This window comes from Geotrypetes seraphini, chromosome 11 (assembly GCF_902459505.1).
Source record: "Geotrypetes seraphini chromosome 11, aGeoSer1.1, whole genome shotgun sequence".
NCBI lineage: Eukaryota > Metazoa > Chordata > Amphibia > Gymnophiona > Dermophiidae > Geotrypetes > Geotrypetes seraphini.
In genome coordinates this window covers 129,383,703-129,402,972 of record NC_047094.1, presented here as the reverse complement: position 1 = coordinate 129,402,972, position 19,270 = coordinate 129,383,703, and the positions used below count along the sequence as shown (strand labels likewise).

The 19,270-nt window shown below is 41.3% G+C and overlaps 1 protein-coding gene across 1 annotated transcript in view; it reads left to right on the top strand.

Annotated features, from left to right (window-relative positions):
• Positions 1–5,308: 5,308 nt before the first annotated feature.
• LOC117369432 (protein-glutamine gamma-glutamyltransferase E-like) overlaps positions 5,309–19,270 on the top strand; it is a 35,665-nt gene continuing 21,703 nt past the window's right edge. The window contains exon 1 of the mRNA XM_033964007.1: positions 5,309–5,541. The gene's annotated coding sequence lies outside the window, so the exon portion shown is untranslated. The remainder of the gene's footprint in view (positions 5,542–19,270) is intronic.

Below are 19,270 nucleotides of genomic sequence, written 5' to 3'. Positions count from 1 at the left end.
TGTTGTTTGTTTGTTTTTTAAAATCGATGTTTAGCTCCTGATCCCCTCTGTTTCCATGGCAAGCATGTTCGCGGATGTGAGGGCCGTTTTGTGGTGCCAGATCTGGCGGCGCCGTGTAAGTCGGAAGACGGGCCTCAGTGTTTTGTAGGTCCGGGTCTGGCTTCGCCGTGTAGGGCGAAAGCGGGAGGCGGGGCCTCAGCACCGGCCGGGCGGCTCGCGCCGCCGGCCCCCAGTAGCTCGAGGCCGGCGGCGGACATGGCTTGCGTTGCATGGTGGAGGAGGAACATTGGTGACGTACAACCCGCGCATGCACACTAAAAAAAACGCGACAGCTCAGGGAACACGATTTTTTTAGTGCGCATGCGCATCCTACCATTTTATTATATTAGATAAAAATACCCCCCTCCACCCTCACTATTGAACTCATAAATTTAAGGGAAACAATGTCATCTAATCAGTATAATACTTTGTTAATGGCTCCCAAACATCTTGAAATTTCCTGAAACATCCCCAATGTATTGCAATAAATCTCTCTATTTTATAAACATGACATAAGGAATTCCACCAGAAATTATAATTTAATCTACTCCAGTTTTTCCAATTATACGTAATTTGTTGAATGGCAACCCCAGTCATTATGAGTAATCATTTGTTATTATTTGTAGAAATCTGACTTTTTACTCTCATTGCCATACCAAACAGCACAGTATCATATGATAATGCCACTGGGTTGTCCAATAAACAATTAATTTGGTCCCAAATTGATTTCCAAAAATTCATAATAAATGGACAATAGAATAATAAATGATCTAAAGTCCCTGCTTCGAGATGACATTTATTAGACTTAGAGCTATCCAATTTTTGTAACCAAACAGAAGTTTCAGAGTCAACTTCTATCTTTAATTTCTTAATATCATTTTCTTGACCTTTGGCGTTTCCCTTCCAGCTGTTGAAGCTGGGGGATTTATAAATTTTGCCAAATTGGCAACAAGATCCCAGATATATATTTGTTTATTACTTGTTTGAAAATTTCTTTGTAATTTCTTTTATTATGGGAAACGTACATTTCTAAAAGTCAATTTGAAAATAAGAAAATTAAAGTTTGCAATAATGTGCTCCTGCCCAGGAGACTTTTTTTTTCTTTACCAAGGAGCACAGATGGTTTTTTCACTCTCATAGGGTAGAGGAGGAGGTAAGAGAAACAGCCGCTAGAGGTTATCACACCCCCAACATCGCGAGCTGGCGGCATGTTTTCATTGTTATGGGGCTGGGGATTTGTGTACTGTTCCTCTGAGCATCGGGGTGGAATATTTTAATGACCCCTTTTACATCTATTTGCCTACATTTAAATATGATTTCAATAATCTGTTTCTCGAGCTAGTGCCCTGTAAACTTTGAGCTTGGCTTAACGCTGGTGCTATTCTGGCACTAACGGGTCTAGTGCCAGCGTTAGGTTCTGCCGGAAAACTACTGTTAGAGTTGTCCTTTTAGGTCAGACCTTCTCAATCCATGAAGGACTTTACTACATTGATTTCAGAAAATAAAAATACTGTACATTGTATCATCTTTATCCATATCCTTGCTCAGAACTTCAAAGAAGTCTAATAGCGTAGTTTGGTATATCACCAGCAGAGGACACTGGAAAGCTACAAATGGCTTAGGATGTAAATTAATATCTCATCAGCTTTAAATCTTTTTTACAAATGTACTTTTGTCAACATGTTAAAACTTTTTCTAAAATGCCACTGATTCTGAAGATAAGATTCCAGACAGAAATACAGGCAGAAGACCAGACACAGAAGACTAGAAGAGAATATTTTCAACAGCATAGGGTCACTGCAAGGACTTTCAGAGGGTAATTGTATAGCAATGAACACCCTGGACTCTGCCTATGTATATGCTTACCTGTAAAATACATGCTATATGAGTTACAAAAAGCACATAGGAGGAATTTAGGTATTTACACGTGTATGCTTTGTACACACATATGCATGGATTTGCTAGAATATCTATTTTCTCACTTGCCGGTATGACTCTCTGGAATTCAATTCCAGGTACAATGAGATTATGCAAAGATCTGTCTGTGGACGCCTTTCTCTAACCCTGGGGTTATTATTTGTTTAAGATTTCAATAATTCTGTATTAAGGAAATTTTGTGGGGGAGACCGACTGCATTTTACAATGTTTGTTTGTGGATGTAAATGTTTTTGTACGTCGTTTAGATTTAGGCACTTCATAAATTTTTATAAATAAATATGCCATTGTTCTAAACATGTATAGATCAGTACCTATAGAGTTAATCCCTAGGTGCTCTAAGAGAAAATACAGCATTCTGTTCCTTACGCCTCCCCCTCCTCCCCCACCAATCTACCATAGGTGGTACCAACACTGAGTTACCTCCTTTGAAGATCATGACTCTTGCATAGCATCTTCTGCCCAGTCCAGTAATACTGAATGCAATGGAGTAGCGAGAGTAGGAGGCGCACGGGGCAATGGCACCCTCCTCTCCACCCCACCTCCCCCCCAATGCTCCTTTCTTCCCCCCACTCCACATTCTCCCTCCCCCCCATGTACCTCTGTAAATCTTCACCAGCGCAAGTGGCTTCTCCACCACACCACTCGCACCAGCCTTGGGTTTCTTTCTGGCCCCGTGACCCAGAAGTGATTCAGAGGGGAACCGGAGCAAGCAACACGCAGAAGTTGCTTGTGCAGGTGAAGATCTACAAAGGTACGGGGTGGGGGGAGGGATGGCGCAAGCAGGGCATGGGGTGGCGGGGCAAGGTAGTCTGCAGCACCTGCTCCATCCCTTACTGCACCATTGTGTGCATGTAACCAAGTAAATGAGCAAGAAAATGTCATGTTATTTGTACATTCACCCCTGTAGCATCACCACTTACCACTAGCACCAAGGTGGAAGCTCCTTGTTTCTCCCTGGTTATCTCCATCATTTCCTTCCCTGCTTTCTTCACTTCCATTGACGGTTAATAAATCTAGGACCAACTCAATTATTTAGCTCTCAAACACAATGGGAATCCGTTGTTGGAACCGTGACTAAAGATGATTGGAAAAAGATTTATAGCCACCTCCTTAAATATGGTTGCTGTACAATCTAAGATCTTTGTTCATAAATGGGATTGTGGAGGGGCATAATTGAAAGGAACGTCTAAGTCCGTTTACGTCCAACTCGCAAGTCAAGGACACATTTTCAAAAAATACATCCAAAATTTTTTTACTTTCGAAAATCGGCTAATTATATATCCTGCAGATCTGATCGGCCAAGTCGCTAAATCGTCCATCTTTATACCACATTTTCATCTAATTTCTGTCCAAGTCCAAAATGCCTAGAACAAGACATGGGAGGGGTCTACAAAGTGATGGATTGAACACCCAGACATGGCACCTAAATAGTGGGGGTACCTTACAGGGCACTGCTGTAAACTTCACAAAAAGGGTGCCATGTCTTCGCCTCACTACAGCTCCCTTATAGGTCATGGTGAGCCCCCCAAACCACCTCCAGAATCCCCTAGACCCACTTATCTACCACCCCAATAGCACTTATGGCTGCAGGAGCCACCTATATGCCAGTAAAAAAGGGTTTTGGGGTGTATAAGGGAGTGCACATGTTTAAGTATCAATGGAGTGATTACAGGGGCTTATGGGCATGGGTCCTCTTTTCCATGAGTCCCTATCCCACCCCCAAGACGACTTAAGCTGCCTCTGTGCTGGATGACTAGGCTTTCCTATGCCAAGCAGCCAGGTGTTCTGGAGGCTGAATTTTAAAGGTGTGATTAATATTTCTATGGGGGGGGGGTTGGGGATCACTGGGGTAATGTGTGGGGGTCTGTTTTATGTGTTTGCAGTGCTTCTCTGGTGACTTACATGGTCTAAGTCACAACGTCCAAGTTCCGTCGATCGTGGGCTATAGAACTTTCGGTTATATATGCTGAACGACTAAGTCTACGCCTCAAGCAACAACTTCAACTAGAGGTACAGGGGAAGGGAAGGGGGTGTGCAGCAGGAGGGATCGGGGAAGTAGAGGGGGAATACCAGGGCTGGGGAGAGGCACCACTGCCCCAGACGCCTCTCACCCTTGCTACACTACTGGTCCCATCCACACCATTCCCCCTTCAGATTTAAACGAATTGTAGACAACCACCATAGAAATCAGTCTACAAAATATGTTTCAAAAATAGCAAATTGGAAGGGTTTTGTGAGAAAAATGTCTACCTGTCCCTTTATCCAAGAAATATCACCCCTTTATGCCACATTTTGGATGTTTTTCTTTTTCGAAAATGAGCCCCTTTGACACATAGGGTAGAATTGCCCACAATTTCAACCCTTTTGGAAGGAAATACAGAAATGCATTTTATCCATTACTAATACCATTCTTTCAATTCAATATGAAATTTATGTATTAAATAAGGAAGATTAATGTTTAATCCAAGAACACACCTTGATGAGTTTTCATCATCGACTAATGGCAACAAGATGTGATCTAACTAAAGGCTGGGAAAGTATCCCCTACCTAATGGAAAAACTCACTTATCAAATGAAAAAGAAAATAGAAAATTTTCACTCTGTGTGGTGACCTGGGCAAATGAAAGATGATCTCATATCATTTAGGAACATCAACTGTTCAATACATCTATTTTGTACTTAATTGTGAAGAGTGAAGTATAAGAGTGGGATTTTGGAAAGGTTGGGAATGGAAGTCATATTTGCTACAAATATCTCAGAGCGACTCTGAATCAAACAAATGCATATGCTTTTTACTCTGGGTAGAAAACGGATCTCCTGGATTTGGGACCGCTATTGCTTTTGCAATGCGGTGAGCCCATTCGATACCACCTCTTCTGATGTACTCAGATGGCTAGAAAGGACAAGGAGGATCCAGGGGGACTCCTAACACATGCCAAAGAGCATCAGCAGTGAAAACTTGACTGCAGGACACATTTAGAGGATCTGAAGGTATCAGTATTAGGATCCGTGAGGATTTAAAATAAGATCCGTCGGATCCGTTCTTCACTTTTTTTTTCTTTTACAGGTATAGAACATAAGCAATAATATGTTCCTATGTTTTTGAGAGACCTTAATTTTGATAGTGATACAACATTTCTATTCTTGGATGATTATGATGTTCACATTTTCAAAATTTAGTCAAAAAGAGCTCAAGCCAGAGCAAAGGACAGGACAGAGCTGGCTGAGTGCACAGAACGAAGCTCGGTCTGGAATGCATCGACAGAGGCTATTGGTGCACAAGAATGAGGCTTGCAACGCACCGGTTGAGGCTGCCGGAACCGCCCTGGTCTAGCGTGCTAGCCTCGCGCCACTTACTGCGCGCGCACCAGCAGGAGGCGCGCCTCCTTTCTCGCCCTGAAACCTCACTTTGCGCGGCTCGCGAGGGGAAGTACCACTGAGTCGCGGAAAAGAGGGGTGCGTCAGGTGGGCGAGGGGAGTTAAAATTAAGAAAAAGAAAAGAAAAGAAGCAAAGAGAGCGCAGACAGAGTCTGAGTAAAGTGGACGCGAGGGAATCCCGAGCTGGTAAGTGATGTTATTGTTCAGGCTAAAGACCGACCTCGCGGGGTGGAGGGGGAGAGAGGGTGGAGCAGCCCTCGCCCCAAGCCTCGCCCCTTTCACTGACCTGCGCTTATTTAACTCTTGCACGGGCGGGCTGGAGGAAGAAGGGATGGGGCTGGCTCCTTTGTCCAGTTCAGTGCGTTAATAGCAGTTTTAGGAGCCTATGGGAAGGGGGAATGCCCTCAAGATTGTGGCCTAGTGCAGGGGTAGGCAATTCCGGTCCTCGAGAGCCGGAGCCAGGTCAGGTTTTCAGGATCTCCCCAATGAATATGTATGAGATGGATTTGCATGCACTGCCTCCTTGAGATGCAAATCTATCTCATGCATATTTATGGTGGATATTCTGAAAATCTGACCTGGCTCCTGCTCTTGAGGACCGGAATTGCCTACCCCTGGCCTAGTGATACAAGGGCTGCCTCAGCACCCTGAGGTTGTGGGATCGATTCCCAGTGCTGCTCCCCAGGACCCTGGGCAAGTCACTTAATCCTCCATTATCCCAGGTGCAAAACAGGACTTATTTCACAAGTGTCAAAGTCGGTCTTCGAGGGACGCAATCCTGCCGGGTTTCCAGGATTTCCTCAATGAATATGCATGAGATCTATTAGCATACAATGAAAGCAGTGCATGTAAATAGATCTCATGCATATTCATTGGGGAAATCCCTTGAGGACCGACTTTGACACCCTTGCTGTATGTAAACTGCTTTGAATGTGTAACTCAGTGTCTCTCAAACTGTGCCATGAGAGATTCCAGAATTTTAGTTTATGTTTAAAAATTCCCTTCATAAAGCATACACAATAACAGACGACACGTGCATTGCATACGCGTAGGGTCATCAGATTTTCTGGAACTAAAATCTGGACCCATTCCCCGCCCCCCAGGCTCGTCCAGTTCTGCCCAAGTCATGCCCTGTTCAGCCCCACCCCTGCCCCGCCCCGCCCCCTCAACCTGTTCATTTGGGAGCACATCTGCGCTGGTGTGACCACGTTGCATTCATGCATGCGCAGATGCCGTCCCAACATCGCTCCTAGCTGGAACCTTTGAAAACTCAGACAAAGTGCCGGGTTTTTAAAAGCTATCTGGACGTCTGGTAAACCTGCATATGCAAGAGTCTGTCAATGTTATGACCGTCTGTCTGCATAAGGATACAACTGCCCAGACAGGCATCATTCTTTGATGTGATTGGTCCTTGAAAACTAAGGGCAAGTAATTTTATTTTTATATTTTGTGCAGTAGTTATTCTAACTTGAGCATCAAAGCAATCAAGGCTTTACTACCATTTGGATCTTCTTAGCTTTGCAAACTTGGATTTGTAGCTCTGACAAATTAAATTAAAAAAAAAAAAGAACTGCAGATGGGAATTGATGAAATGTGTGTTTGATTGTCAACTATCAAGCCATGTTTTGAGTTAATTTGCACTCAAAAACAAGCACATCCATTGCATCGATTAGCAATTCTACCTACTTTCACCATTGTTACAATTACCCATACATAGCTTAAAGAACTTTAAATAATTAACTCTCAAATTTATTTTTTTGTTGGTTTTGCAGTTTTTATCATTTCAGTGTGCCACGAAAAACATTTGCTCCTTTTAGTGTGCCATAGCTAAAAAAAAAAAAAAAGTTTGAGAGACACTGGTGTAACTAACTACAAGTCCCTTCACCCTTTCAATATTAGAAGTGCCGAAGTAACCACAGAGCTGGTGCCTGTAAGCTCCAATCAGGGGTGGCTACCCAGGGTGCAATGACCTTGGGGTGGGGAAGAACTGAAACGCAAGTGCAAATTGGCAATTGAAAAGCCAGTGTCCAGATGGAAGGAGAATAAAGGTCTACTGTAGTAAAGAGACCTAGGGATCAGGGTGAGGGGAGGATTAATATGCTTACCAGGAGCAGGAGCTCTGATTCGCCAAGGCAAAAAAGTGGGGAGAGAATTCAGCACTAGGAAGGAGAAGCTGACTAACCCTCATCTGAAAAGCGTTGGCAGGAGTTTTCATTGATACTGGGTGTGGGCACATTATGCTCAGCAAAATAATGTAGGCCAGTCTCGTTCATTTGTTTTTGTACTAGAGGGAAATGAATAAGTGGAAAAGCTGTTCTTAAGTGCAAAGTTGACTTTTAATTGAGAAATCAGCTTGTTTTTTAATTACAAGTTTATAACAGAGAACCTAGATTAGTAATAACAATAACCTTAACAATTCAGAGCGCTTTACAGACGCAGATGAAATACAAAGGGAATTCTTTAGCCAAAATTGTAGGGCTGAACGGTGCCATTTTTAATAAAGGCACTCTGATATCATTCCAAAGAAATAGTACCTAGATTGAAGTATAAGCGTCATTTACGCCTCTCGTATCAACACGCGGCAACTGTGTCTTTTGCGGCTCTGCCCCCAGAGCAAGCCCGCAATTAACATATGTGCTGCCTTGTACCACACATACTTTTAGGCACAGGTGTCAAAGTCGGTCCTCGAGGGCCGGAATCCAGTCGGGTTTTCAGGATTTCCCCAATGAATATGCATGAGATCTATGTGCACGCACTGCTCTCAATGCATATTCATTGGGGAAATCCTGAAAACCCGACTGGATTGCGGCCCTCAAGGAGGGACTTTGACACCCCTGCTTTTAGGCATGACCTAATTACGTAAGCAGCCGTTTACTTGCAGAGGGGATTTTTTTAATTGCCCTCTTTATTAGGGTTACCGTATTTGAAGATGGAGAAACCCAGATGCGTGGCCCCGCCTCCAGCCCCAACCCATTCTGCCTCCAGCCCTGCCCCGTTCCGCCCAAAGCCTATTCTCTTTTTTTTCCCCCAATGTCCAGGTCGAGCCTGGAGGGTCTCAAGCGTGCGCAGAGCCAGAGTTCGGGGCATTCCAAAACCTGGACAAACTGCCGGGTTTTGGCAAGTCCATCCGTGAACCCGGACAGTCCTCTAAAAAGAGGGCATGTCCAGGGTTTCCCAGACGTCTGATAACCCTATCCCCACCGCCAATCTATCCACAACACACTCAAGACTCCCACTGTGCCCTGCAGTGTCAATCTTTCAGTCCTCCTTTCCTGTCCCAAGTCTCTCTCATTCCCCTTCTTAGCCACCAGTTTCTCTTCTCAGATCCCTCCTCATCCTTAGCCTTGATCCCACTATCTCCTTCCTTTCTTTGTTTCCTTCCAGGCTACAAGCTACCCTCAATTCTCTAGCCTCTCCTCCCCCCCCCCCCCCCTATTTTTTTTGTGATCTGCTTCTCCACACCACTTGCTTTTCAGAGGGTTTAAGCTCTATAAGTCTCATAAAACCAGCTCTGGAGTTCATTCACAGCTCAAATTCACTGCTGTGCAGTTCTCACAAGATCACGCCTGTTTCAGTGGCAACAGTAGCCATGCAAAAATGCAAAAAGAAAATATTTGTAATCACCATAGTGACATGACACTTGGGATTAGTATAAGCCTTGCTCTAGTATTTTCAAAACAGTTTTGTAAGGGATTGTAGAGGCAAGTATCTGTACTTCAAGCATTTCTTGCTTTGACAGAAGTGACTTAGACCAAGTCAAGGCCATGCAATGGTATTAGGCCCTAGGCCAAGGATGTCAAAGTCCCTCCTCAAGGGACGCAATCCAGTTGGGTTTTCAGGATTTCCCCAATGACTATGCATGAGATCTATTAGCATACAATGAAAGCAGTGCATGCAAATAGATCTCATGCATATTCATTGGGGAAATCCTGAAAACCTGAATGGATTGCGGCCCTCGAGGAGGGACTTTGACCCCCCTGTCTTAGGTGAATAAGGAGTCAAGTGACTAGATCAAGGGTGGGCAACTCCGGTCCTCGAGGGCTGGAATCCAGTCGGGTTTTCGGGATTCCCCCAGTAAATATGCATGAGATCTATTAGCATACAATGAAAGCAGTGCATGCAAATAGATCTCATGCATATTCATTGGGGAAATCCTGAAAACCCGACTGGATTGCGGCCCTCGAGGAGGGACTTTGACACCCCTGCCCTAGGCAAACCTCCGGCCTTGTGCGCCAAGAAATTTCCAAGGCCCTAACCTTCTGCCTGGAGATTTTGATAATTAAACTTAACAATCACAAATATTCCGATATTGTTCCCCTCACCCCCCAACAGTATGAACTTGTAAAAACAAATATGAACATTGTATTTTTTAAATCAGTGGTTCTTAACCCTGTCCTGGTTTTCTGGATATCCCTAATGAATATGCATGAGAGAGATTTGCATATAATGGAGGAGAAAGGCATGAAAATATGTCTCATGCATATACATTATTCAATACCATAAATGAAGTTATTAATATTTTTTAAATTTAATTTTACCTTACTTTATAACATTTTATTGAAGAAATCAGTAAATATACAATAATATAATACAATAAAATAGTCATACATTAAAATTCATCATTAATTTCCATCAAATGTCTTTCATTTCTTCAAAATATGTTTCCAAATTACATTACATTACATTAGTGACTTCTGTTCCGCCTGTACCTTGCAGTTCTAGGCGGTTTACAAAAGAGCTAACTGGACATTTCCAGGATAGTTACAATTTTTTTGGTTACAAGTGAGATAAGAATGCTGGATATTTCTAGGAGATATTGCGAATTAGATAACAAATAAGTATTGGACATTTCTAGTCAATATTACAAATAGGATAACAACTAAGAACTAAGAAAGCTGGACATTTCCAGGAGCTTTACATTTTAGGGAGCTGTATTCTTGGTTGATATTTAGAAAAGGAAAAAATTACCAGAGAAGGGAATTTACCGGGGAGGTGAGGGAGGGGGTGGGAGCTAAGGAGTCTGAACATATTTCTTGAATAGCAGGGTTTTGATCTCTCTTCGAAATGTTTTGAGATCGCGCGTTGCTGTCAGCAGGTTGGAAATGGAGTGGTCGAGTTTTGCTGCTTGCGTCGCAAGTAGGTTGTCAAACATCTTCTTGCGCTGTGTACCTTTGAGTGGAGGATAGGTAAATGGGGTCGGAGTTCTTCTTTGTCTAGTAGTGAGGGTCTGATTTAGGTGGTTGTTAAGGTGTGTGTGTGGGGGGGGGGGGCAGAGCCATTTAATGCTTTGAATAATAGGCAGTAAAGTTTGAATTGAATTCGTGCTTGTATTGGTAACCAGTGTGAGTCTAGGTAAGTAGTGGTGATGTGGTCATATTTTCTCAATGAGTAGATCAATCTGAGAGCGGTGTTTTGTATAGTCTGCAGTTGTTTTAGCATGTTGGCTGGGCATGGCAGATAAGAGGGAGTTGCAGTAGTCCAGTAGACCTAAGACTAGGGATTGGACAATGAGCCTATATTGTTCTATGTCAAAGAATTTTCTTATTTTACGAAGATTTATCATGGTTAGAAAAGCTTTCTGGGTTGTCTTGTTGATTTGGGCCTGCATTGTGCAGCTTCTGTCTATCGTTACTCCTAGGAGTTTAAGTTCGGGCTGTATTGGGTATTTGGTGGCCTTAATTTCTAATTACATCTCTCAATACCCTCCCCCTATTTCTTACCCCTTCCCCTTTTCCTATTCACCTCTCCCCTATCCCCTCCTCCTCCCTTGCCTACCCCCCTAAATTATGTGTAAACCTTTTCATTAAAGAAATAAAATAACCCAAAAACTAACCCCCCAGACCCAATGAAAGCTCACAAAAATAAGGAATAATAAAAATAAAGAAAATATCATTTGTCTTTTATATAACATCTGCAAATTTAAAACATGACATGCTTCTAGAACACATAATATAATGTGCCACACTTTCACAAAAAATGATAATGATGTCACAAATATACACATTATATTATCGATATTTCACATATCCGAGTTTCTTTTGCTATGCTTCTAGAACACCCCATTTCATGCTTACTCCTGTTCCCTATTTCTGTTTAATAAACTCTTTTTCGATGTTCCTCTACCCTTAATAGGACTATACTGTATAGTGGCTAAAGCTCTCAAAAGTCTTTAGTATAGTCCTTTATATCACTGTTTCTCATAATATATATTCCAATCTGCTTGCCAGAATTTGTCACCAATGTGTTGTAATCCGTTTCTCGATTGTCTTATCCACGCTGTCATCACCTCTCACTTAGATTGCTGCAATTGGCTTCTCTCAGGTCTTCCACTCGACCACCTCTCTCACCTTCAATCCATTCAAAATCCTGATACATGACTTATATTCCGCGTGAGCTGCCATGCTCACATGAGCCCTCTCCCCAAGTCACTTCATTGGCTGCCCCCATCTGTTTTGGAATACAGTTCAAACACCTCTATAGCCCCCTCAATATCTCTCCTCACTTATCTCCCCCTATACTCCATTCCATAAACCCTAGCTGTACCCTTCTCCTCCGCTGCCAATTCCAGACTCCGTTCCTTCTGTCTTGCTGCACCGTTTAGCCGGAACAGACTGCCTGAGTCATTACGTCAGGCTCCGTCTCTAGCAGTATTCAAGTCCAAGCTAAAAGCCTACTTTTTCGAGGCTTCTTTCAACTCCTAACTCCCACTCACCATATGATACCTATCATTCTCTCTGCAAAAAAACTCCCCAACTCTTATCTGTCCCATTTGTTCTGTCCTAACATTTCAGGCAGCTTCTTGTGATAAAGAGTTTGTAAATCCGTTAGTTAGTTCCGTCTCTTACCAGTAATTCAGGAAACTATTGAAAACCTATTTATTTAAGAAATATTTGTAATTTCTAGGTCATATGTTTTTACTGTTTTTACGGTAATTACTAGGTCATATGTTTTTATATTCTTTTGTAAACCGCATAGAACTCCTAATGAACTGCGGTATATAAGTGCATTTTTAAGTTTTATTACAAGTGCAGAACATTTATGAGGCTGTGAGTATTGGTGTAGTAGACCTCTGCCCCACTTGACGCAAGCGTTGCATCCTTCCCCTCCTAAATCATTACAACTGTGTCGCTTTTTCGCAGCTTCTTGCTATGTCTGCTAGCCCACACTGGCGTGCATTGTTGATCCCTTGCGAGCCGGAGACTAGCGCCTGGCTTTCTTCCAGCCCGCACAGCCGCAAAAGCCACACAGGGGTACCTGCTGATAGCCCTTGCAAATAGGATGTCACTTGCAGAGACCTAATAGGCAAGACACGGAAGGGAGTGCAGTATGTTTTTCCTGCCAAGTGACTTGGATGGAAGCTCTGATGACATGACAGTAATTCTTTGGAATTTAAGACTCCATCTCATTGTTGAGACAATATAAGTGGCTTCTGTTTTCTTAAGGTAGGTGTTTTGTTTTTGTTAGGTAGCTATAAAAACATCAGTCTGAGGCGCGGTGCTGTCATCCTTTCTCTGAACAAAAGAGGCCGCTGACTTTTGCAATATTCCTATGTATCAACTGCAGATGGAAGAGAAATCAAATGTCATCGCCTTCCAAGTGTCGCAAGTCTGATCCTCTGCCACCAGAGAAAATGGGGGGCACCCAAGGACAGGCCTAGCTCAGATGCAAATCCTGGAAGAAATGCTGGCTGCTCAATTAGACTCTTCTAAAGAAATTAAAATGGAGAATGCAGCTTTAACTGCTCAGGCCATGGCCTCACAGCAGAGACTAGATCAGCTGGAAGAATGGATGACCGTTTAGAATATGATGCACCTTGCAGGTTCAAATCAACAAGATCACTCGAAAAGCATTCTTTACCATGCGCAATCTATAAAAAATAAGAAAATTCTTCGAAAAAGAGCAATATAGACTCATAGTCCAATCCCTAATCCTAAGTTTAGTAGACTACTGCAATATCCTCTACCTACCATGCCCCACAAATTTAATAAAACAATTACAGACTGTACAAAACACAGCCCTCAGACTGATCTATTCACTTGGAAAATTCGACCACATTACCAACGCCTATCTAGATTTTCACTGGCTACCTATATTGTTTATTGTTTATTGTTTATTCAGATTTTTGATTAAACGCTTTATCGATACTACAAAGCGTTGTACAAAGTTTAATATAACATTAAAACAAAATTAACGATTAAGACATATGTTTATAAAAAATTTTTACTGTACTGACGGCAATTACATACAGGGTAATTAAGGGCCTGAAGGCTCCTAAACACAATTAGGAAATTGAATTGAATACAAGCTCGTATTCAATTCAAATTTTACTGCCTATCATTCAAAGCATTAAACGGAACTGCACCCACCCATCTAACCAACCGCCTAAATCAGAACCTCTCATCCAGACAAAGGAGAACCCAGTCCCCATTTTCCTACCCCCCTTTCAAAGGAACTCAACGCAAAAGGATGTATGACTACCTACCAGCAACTCAAGCAGCAAAACTGGACCCCCTAATCTCCAACCTGCTGACAGCAACAAGTGACTTTAAATCTTTCCGAAATGAAATCAAAACCCTGTTATTCAAAAAATTTATCCAGATATCTTAACTCCCTCTTCCTTCTCCCCCCTCCCCCCCTCCCGGTATCTCTCCCCTGAACCTCTCCTCTCTTCCCGTAATATTCCCCTATAACTCAACAAAGCTTCCAGCATCCACCACGTAACCTCTCTGAAACGTAATCCTTATTCTTCTAATCTTTTAATCCCTCCTCACGACTCTATTATGTAACCAGCTCCTTAAATTGTAATTTTTCCTGGAAATGTCCAGTCATCTTTTGATGTAATCCGCCTTGAACTGCAAGGAACAGGCGGAATAGAAGTCAGTAACGTAATGTAATATGGAAAACAATGCAGCCTATTTTAAAGGAAATAAGGCCCAGATTCTGTAACCAGCGCCTAAAGTTGGGCACCTATTTCGGAGGCGCCCATCTAGATCGGCGCCTATCGAAATCGAATAACAAGCTCAATTAAGCTTTTTAATCAGCGCAGATTGAAACCTAGGCGCCTATCAAGAAAGCGCAATTCTGCAACAAGGCGGCTCTAAAAATTTTGACGGCCTTCAAAAAAATAGGCGCTAGGTGTGGGCGTGGCTAAACGTTAGGCGCCTTGTTGCAGAATCACTGCTCTTAAGCGTTCTTAAGTGCTCAGCTAGGCGCCTAATTTTTAGTTGTGTCTAGAGCTGGCCTATTTCTTGGGCGCCTCCAAAATAGGTTCCGCTCAGCGTGATTCATTTTACTTGAATCGCGCTGAACGGGGCCTACGTAGGCGCCTAACATTTGGGTGCTCTTATAGAATTTGCCCTTATGTGCTTTCACAAGAAGCCAAAGTAAGTCAAATAAAAATGTAGCAATAATTAAAAAAAAAAATAAATGAACAGCGGTGCTCTGGAAATGTTGTAATTTCCGAAACTTAGCACCATTTAAACCAACATATAAAGAATTGCAATAATCGAGATGTTGCCAAATTAACCTCTGAACGAAATAAGCACATTGATGTTGATTGATAAAAATGATCGCAGCTGCCTGAGTTGACTCATACGAAAAACATTTTTTCTCCATAAATTGGTCATCTGTGGTTCAAAAGAAAGAGATGAGTCCAAGATAACCCCAAGTCCTCTAGAATTCTCTTCCACCATCAAGAATGTGCCTGAAGCCAGTGGAATCACTGACGGAACCTGAGTATCAGGATTTCTAAACCCACAGGTCCATCAAACCCAATCTCCTGTTTCCAACGGTGGCCAACCCAGGTCCCAAGTACCTAGCTAGATCCCAAGTAGTAAAACAGATTTTATGCTGCTTATACATTACATTAGTGATTTCTATTCCGCCATTACCTTGCGGTTCAAGGCGGATTATCTAAGAATTGTCATGATATTGGGAAATACATTAGGAGTAGTTTGAACATTTTTGATTTGCTAAGGAGTAGATAGTAATTGTAGGTGAAGATTGGGACGGATCTGGTTGTGTTATATAGGTTTTATGTATTTTTTTGAGGAGTAGAGTTTTTGTTTCTTTTTTGAAGGTTTTGTAGTCTGTGGTAGAAATCAGCAGATTGGTGGATTGTCTGTCCAGTTTTGCTGCTCTGGTGGCCAGTAGGTTGTCATACATTTTTCTTCGTTTGACATTTTTGGTCGGCGGGTGTGTGAATAGTGTGTGGGTTCTCCTGTGTCTGGTTGAGGTGGATTGAGTTAGTCGGTTGTTCCAGTAGGTTGGGCTGTTTCCATTTATAGCTTTAAATAGTAGGCAATGGAATTTAAAGTGTACTCTTGCTTGTATTGGGTGTCAGTTGGAGTCGTGGTATGCCTCTGTAATGTGGTCGTATTTTTTCAGCGAGCAGATGAGTCTTAGGGCTGTGTTTTGTATTGTTTGTAGTTGTTTTATCGTGGTTGCTGGGCAGGAATACTAGGAATAAGCAGTGGATTTCCCCAGGCCATCTCAATAATGGCCTATGGACCTCTGTTAAGAAATTATCCAAGCCTTTTTTAAACCCCGCTAAGCTAGCTGATTTCACCACATTCTCCGGCAACAAATTCTTGTGTGTGGATGGAAAGAGAAGTATGGAGAAAAGCCAAAAGCTTGTTCGAGAACCAACTATAGAAAAGAGTTCTTGTTTGTTGGACTGTTTATGGATGAATAAAAGTACTATATTGGATTGGTTTAAGGCATTTCACTTGCCTCTTTCTGTGTGTTTGCTTTGGAAAGAGAAGTAACACATTATTCAGAGATCGCGAACTCTTAGGGTGCACAATTTGTTATACAACTTAACACTAGCATTTTCATTATAAATGTTGACATGACTCTGAGCTTCACTCTAATCTTCAAAACAAGGAGATGAGGCAGAACAGTAGCAATAGGGTGGTGTGTTAAAAAAAAACAAAAAAAAAAAAACAAACAAACCAAGGTCAGACAGACAAACCATTGCCAGGTGCAGTTAATTGTATGTATAATATGTACACTGTTCAGTTGTAATGAAACTCCTGATTGTGCCCTTGGAGTCCCAAATGACTTTGGCTTTCATCTTGTCCCAGAAAATTCCACTGGAAGGAATCGCAGTAATCTATTTTAAGATAAGAGTAAGCATTGCTTCCTTATACATTATCTCCAATTTATAAGTTCATTATGTATAATTGGATGAATGGTTGATGTTAATGCTTGATGTGTAATAGAGAACTGATACGATGATTCACAGCAGATGTAGTCCAGGCATTTGTGTTGTTTGTGGTGTGTGAGATCATTCGGTTTGGACTAATCCAAATCCAATCCTTGATGGATAATTTGTAATATAGTTGCAAACATGACTTCTCGTATTTTTAATTTTCTAGTATTTATCTAGATTCTCTTGTTTTGTGATTTAATACTTTTGAGAATTTGGTTGTTATTTTCATATAGATTTTTTTCTCTCATTTGTATATTTTTGGGGATTTTCTCATGCATAGTAACATAGTAAATGATAGCAGATAAAGACCCGTACAGTCCATCCAGTCAAAATGGCAGATGACGCTTAATGTGAGCGAGTGCAAAGTGATGCATATGGGAAAGAGGAACCCGAACTATAGCTACGTGATGCTGGGTTCTGTGTTGGGAATCACTGCCCAGGAAAAGGATCTAGGTGTCATTATTGAGGATATGCTGAAACCCTCAGCTCAATGTGTGGTGGCTGCTAAGAAAGCAAATAGAATGTTAGGAATTATTAGGAAAGGAATGGAAAACAAAGATGAAAATGTTGTAATGCCCTTGTATCGCTCTATGTTACGGCCACACTTCAAATACTGTGTGCAGTGCTGGTCGCCATATCTCAAAGATATAGCGGAATTCGAAAAGGTACAGAGAAGGGCAACAAAAATGATAAAAGGGATGCGACGATTTCTCTATGAGGAAAGGATAAAGCGGCTAGAGCTCTTCAGCTTGGAGAACAGATGATTCAGGGGAGATATGATAGAGGTCTATAAAATATTGAGTGGAGTGGAAAGGGTAGATGTGAATCGCTTGCTCACTCTTTCCAAAAAATACTAGGACTAGGGGGACATGCTATGAAGCTACTAAGTAGTAGATTTAAAACAAACCAAAATGAAAATATTTCTTAATGTGCAATTAAACTCGGGAATTCAGTGCTGGAGAATGTGGTGAAATCGGTTAGCTTCGCGGGGTTTAAAAAAGGTTTGGATAATTTCCTAAAAGAGAAGTCCAAAGGCCATTATTGAGGTGGCTTGGGAAATCCACTATTTATTCCTAGGAAAAGCAGCATAGAATCTGTTTTGCTACTTGGATCTTGCTAGGTACTTGGGACCTGGGCCAGCCACTGTTGGAAACAGGATACTGGGTTTGATGGACCTTTGGTCTGTCCCAGTATGACAACTCTTATGGTTTTATGTTCTTATATATACTGTATTTCTGGGCCATAGACTGTAAAGTTCACCTGGTACTGACCTTGGGTTCCAACTACTATTTTTTTTTATTTTTTTTTTTTTATTTATTCAATTTTCTATACCATTCTCCCAGGGGAGCTCAGAATGGTTTTACATGCATTTATTCAGGTACTCAAGCAGTTTTGAGTTGCCATCAAAACTAACTCCACCCCATCCAACCTCATCATTTGCGGATATATACCCTATAGTCTGTCCAGCAATGTTATGTTCCAAGTTACTGGAGCTCCCATATCCTGTGTACAGACAGGGGGAAAATTTTAAAATGACTGCACTGAGACAGAAACTGTGCATATTATTAACCCGTGAGCTTTGCACTAGTTCTAAAAGTGAATAGTTTCCACTGGGGCTATGAATGCGCAGTTGCATTTTACGCAGCTAGAATTTAAGAAAAAGTTTGTTTGAAAACTGGAAAATTCAGCTAGAGCTTAAGAAAAAGTCTGTTTGAAAACTGGAAAATTCAGCTAGAGCTTAAGAAAAAGTCTGTTTGAAAACTGGAAAATTCAGCTAGAGTTTAAGAAAAAGTCTTTTTGAAAACTGAAAAATTCAGCTAGAGCTTAAGAAAAAGTCTGAAAACTGGAAAATTCAGCTAGAGTTTAAGAAAAAGTCTGTTTGAAAACTGGAAAATTCAGCTAGAGCTTAAGAAAAAGTCTTTTTGAAAACTGGAAAATTCAGCTAGAGCTTAAGAAAAAGTCTGTTTGAAAACTGAAAAATTCTGCTAGAGCTTAAGAAAAAGTCTTTTTGAAAACTGGAAAATTCAGCTAGAGCTTAAGAAAAAGTCTGTTTGAAAACTGGAAAATTCAGCTAGAGCTTAAGAAAAAGTATTTTTGAAAACTGGAAAATTCAGCTAGAGCTTAAGAAAAAGTCTGAAAACTGAAAAATTCTGCTAGAGCTTAAGAAAAAGTCTTTTTGAAAACTGGAAAATTCAGCTAGAGCTTAAGAAAAAGTCTGTTTGAAAACTGAAAAATTCTGCTAGAGCTTAAGAAAAAGTCTTTTTGAAAACTGGAAAATTCAGCTAGAGTTTAAGAAAAAGTCTGAAAACTGGAAAATTTAGCTAGAGTTTAAGAAAAAGTCTGTTTGAAAACTGGAAAATTCAGCTAGAGTTTAAGAAAAAAAAGTCTGTTTGAAAACTGGAAAATTTAGCTAGAGTTTAAGAAAAAGTCTGTTTGAAAACTGGAAAATTCAGCTAGAGCTTAAGAAAAAGTCTGTTTGAAAACTGAAAAATTCTGCTAAAGCTTAAGAAAAAGTCTGAAAACTGGAAAATTCAGCTAGAGCTTAAGAAAAAGTCTGTTTGAAAACTGGAAAATTCAGCTAGAGCTTAAGAAAAAGTCTGTTTGAAAACTGGAAAATTCAGCTAGAGTTTAAGAAAAAGTCTGAAAACTGGAAAATTTAGCTAGAGTTTAAGAAAAAGTCTGTTTGAAAACTGGAAAATTCAG